Genomic DNA, 4,432 nt, shown 5'->3' on the forward strand with positions numbered 1-4,432 from the left:
TCTCTCCCACTCTCTTCCTCTTCCTTTCTCTCTCTTACTCTTTATCTTTCTCTCTCTCTCTCTCTCTCTCTCTCTCTCTCTCTCTCTTTATCTATCTATCTTCCTCTGTCCCTTATTAATTATTTATTTTAAAACTATAGTGTGTAATAAATGTGAATCTTGTGAATCGACGAATGATTTCATCAAAAAAGATATTAATCGAGTGAGATAGAGAAAGAGAGAGAGAGAGAGAGAGAAGGAGTGAAAAGCAGAGAAAGAGAGAGAGAGAAAGAGAGAGATAGACAGACAGACAGAGGGAGAAAGGAGAGAGAGAGAGAGAGAGAGAGAGAGAGAGAGAGAGAAAGAGGAAGAGGAAGAGAGAGAGAGAAAATATAAATAGTGAAAGATAGAGAACGAAAGAAAAAAAAAGGAAGATAAGGAAAAGAGAGAAGGGAGATACAGAAAGGATGGCGTCGAAGAGGAACGAGGAAACGAGGCCACGTCCTGCGTGTGCGAGGTATTCGAGGTTAAATGCGGACGGTGACGACGGTACTGGCCAGTGATTTTGGTGTTATTAACAGCTTCTAATTCGAATCAGGTGAGTGGTATTATAATGTCAGATTATATCCTTCCTACCAATCCTTTTGGACATTTCCTATTTTCTAGGATTATGAAGATTTATCTCGATGTATGATAATTCTTACGGATATACTACTTGTTTCTCTCTCTATCTCTTTCTTTCTTTCTCTCTCTCTCTCTCTTTCATTATCCTCGTTCGAATGATTAGAAATATTTATTATGGAAATTGAATCGCATCGATGTGATTACGTTCATTCGATATCTATTGTTCGATATTATTATTAACAATCGATAATTTCAATCTTATTCTCTATCATGTTTGATTTGTTTTTCGTTCTAATCATATTTTTAAAAAGACGCAGGATGTTATTTATCTTCTCTTTCTCGTCACGCATTATCTCTTCAAAATATCTCTCTCGCGGATATCATTTATGTTTTTAATAATTTTTCTTTTTCTTTTATCCTTTTATATATATGTATATATTTATATATATGTATACATATATATATATATATATATATATATATATATATATATATATATATTCATATATATATTAATCCGAATCCGTTTCTCGTCTCTCTTTTAATCTCTTTCTAACTGTTTCTTTCTTCTTTTTTTTTTTTTTCTTTTATTTCTAATCGCCCCCTTTTTTTTCTTTTACGAAGAAGAGATAGTTCAATTTTTAATCATCATTTCGTCCTTCTCGTTCGTTTTCTTTTTGTTTTTTCTCCTTCTTCTTCTTCTTCCTCCTTTTTTTTTTTTTTTTTGATTCAATATCTTTCCATCCCTTTGTTTTCTTATTTTTCGCTTGAAAGATTCGATGGTTCGATTCTCGAAATCGATTCTCGTCATCTCGAATCATTAGTTACAACATTCGATCCTGTCGTCGTTCGATCGTCGTCACGAAAAATTTCATTGTCGTAAACTCGTAGAAAATCGACTGGTGTCTACTTCGCTTCTTTCTTTGTAGTCTTTCCTTTATGGAAGAGCAATCAAATTGATCCTCTAACCGGTGTTCCCTTCCTATCTCTTTCTCTACCAAAGTGAACTCTGCTAACTGTATTTTTTTCTTCTCTCTCTCTCTCTCTCTCTCTCTCTCTCTCTCTTTTTATGGCCTTTTTCTTTCTTTCTGCTCTTTTTTTCTTTTTCCATTTTTTTTCCCCCTTTTTTCTCACGAGAGTCGATTTTCTGAACAATGAAACCTCTCTTTGATACGCAGGATGTTAATTGAATGAAAGAGAAAATAAATAGAAAAAAAAAAAATGGGAGGCTCACAAAATCAATTCTCCGATTTTGTGCTTTTTGACGGACGTTAGATCAAATGTGATCGAAAGATATAGAGATTAGCGGGAGGAGTTTAAGAAAACAAAAGGCGTTAATTAACAGGATCATCGTATTTGTTCGTATCATTAATTACAACGATATATAAAAAGAGATTCTAATAATTAACAAACGAGAAATCAAAACGATCGGATCTTGATAATAATCGAATTATTATTATTTTTTTTTTTTTTTTTTTTAATTCGCCTGTCATTTATTAAAGCTCTTTCGTACGAACATCGGACGTATAGAAAAATATTATTGTACGTTTTAATTATCATTTATATTAATTTTCTTAAATCTTCAATGACTCCATGAAATGTGGATATTTTTGGAAGAATAACGACGATTAAATCGAAGGATCTCGTTAATAGGTATCGAAAAGTGCCACGTGTTGCCGGCAAATCCTAATTCCTTCGTCTCCACCGGTCTCGATATATTATTTTCATCCCCTTTCTATCGATTCGTTGAGTGAGAGAGGAGGACTACCTCTCTCTCTCTCTCTCTCTCTCTCTCTTTCTCTCTCTCTCTCTCCCTCTCGCCCATTCCTTCTCTCTCTCTCTCTCTCTCTCTCTCTCTCTCTCTTTTTTCCTCTCTGCTCGTCTTTTGACGAAAAATGGGCTGAAGTATTGGTTGCGCGCGTGTGCTCACGGCCCCGATAAAAATAGACGATGTCTATCGTCGATGCAAAGCTAATGAGAGACAAGAGAAACAAGCTGTCTCTCTCTCTCTCTCTCTTTCTCTTTTTTCTCTCTCATATAGACTATCAATATACACGTAAACACTCATATCAATCTGTTTTTCTTTTCTTTTTTTGAATATTTACATTTCATTGTACTAATTAAAATTACGATGTACTTCAATAATGTCAATAATTAAGTAAAAAAAAAAAAAAAAAAATAAAGAAAATTCAAAAAAAAAAAAAAATATTGATGATGTATCGTTAATATGGATTTATTTAATTGTCTTATCAAAGTGATTAATACTTTATTCAAATTAAACTTTATTCATATTGTTTTAATTATCTAACGAAAGAATAACTTAAATTTCTTCAAAAAAGAAAAAAAAAAAAAAAAAAAAAGGAAAGAAAAAGAAAAAAAAAGGAATAATATCGCGGAAAAAGCAAAAAGAAACTAATAATTTATTTCTGAAAGTAGAAAGAAATTATACAGTAGAAAGTAGAAAGAAATTGTACTGAGAGATGTACGTGTACGTCTTCTGTATATATTTATGCGACCATTTTGATGGATCAATCATACGTGTATATATAAACCCACGTATCTGTAATATATATTTGACTATAAAATTATTCTTTACAATTGAAAAACTCGTCGAGTTATTTTCGATCGATCAATCGATTCTTCGAGTATACTCGAGTCGACTTGACCTTTCTTTCTTTCTTTTTTCTATGCTAGGAACCTTGAAAGTAAGACTATAACATTTGGTTGTCGAAAGAGTGTGTATGTGTGAGAGTGAGAGAGAGAAAGAGATAAAGAGAGAGAGAGAGAGAGAGAGAGAGAGAGAAAGAAAGGAAAAAAAAAGAAAGAATATAAGAGTTGAAAAGAGAACGTACTTCCATTTTTATTTTGATGTAACAACTCGTAGAGGCGTCGCAACCTCGTTTTTGTCTCGCACTTCTCTATCATCTTTACTCTTACTTTTTATTTTTTCTTTCTTTCTTTCCTTCTTTTTCTTTCATTTCAGCCTTGTAAGCCCTCTCTCTCCCTCCGTCTTTCTCTTCCTCCCTTTCTCTCTCTCTCTCTCTCTCTCTCTCTCTCCTTTCGTGGTCCGCGATCGATGAACTTGGAAAGCCAAGCCGAAAGGTAAGTACACACGTCGTCTTTTAAACACGGTCGACTTCAACGTTTAGATTGAGGCTTCTGATGTGATGCTGTGGATTGAATCGATTTTTGAAATGGAATAAATAGGCTCCTAAAAGAGAGAGAGAGAGAGAGAGGGGAGGGAGGGAGAAATTTATTGATTAACCTCATCGAGTTACGAGTGTAATTCATATTTGAAAAACAAATTTATGCATTTTTCTTTTGCTTTCCTTTTTTTTTTTCTATTATTTCTAAAGTATTATTTATAATATTAATATATTATTTGTAATATTTATTTTATATACGTGTACATACATATATATATATATATATATACGTATTCCTATTTATTATTCATTATATTTGTATATTTCTTTCGGTAACCAAAAAAAAAGGGGGGGGAAAAATAAAGAAAAAGAAAATAGTAACAATCTTGAAAGAGAAAATTCTGAAAAACGAAAAAATTATAATCATCACTATTAGTAATTCATTGATAATAGAAAAAAAAAAAAATTATAATAAAATAAAATAAAAAAAGATAAATTAAAAAAGAAATAATAATGATCGTAAAGTAATAGAGAGAAAATATACTAATTATTTTCTATCCATAAAATAAATATAATGAGAGAATTTCTCTTCGTCGAACTTGATAACTTTATGATCGTTATTATAGCGAATCGTGGGATTTGCATGCAATCAACGGTGTTCCCACTTGAATGGAGCTTAGCTT

General features: G+C 32.0%; 1 protein-coding gene across 1 annotated transcript in view; it reads left to right on the forward strand.

The window, feature by feature from the left end:
* The first annotated feature begins 308 nt into the window (after positions 1–308).
* The window catches only part of LOC124429248, a 55,130-nt gene continuing 51,006 nt past the window's right edge, over positions 309–4,432 (forward strand). The window contains exon 1 of the mRNA XM_046974284.1: positions 309–577. The gene's annotated coding sequence lies outside the window, so the exon portion shown is untranslated. The remainder of the gene's footprint in view (positions 578–4,432) is intronic.

The sequence above is a fragment of the Vespa crabro genome, chromosome 14, assembly GCF_910589235.1.
Source record: "Vespa crabro chromosome 14, iyVesCrab1.2, whole genome shotgun sequence".
NCBI lineage: Eukaryota > Metazoa > Arthropoda > Insecta > Hymenoptera > Vespidae > Vespa > Vespa crabro.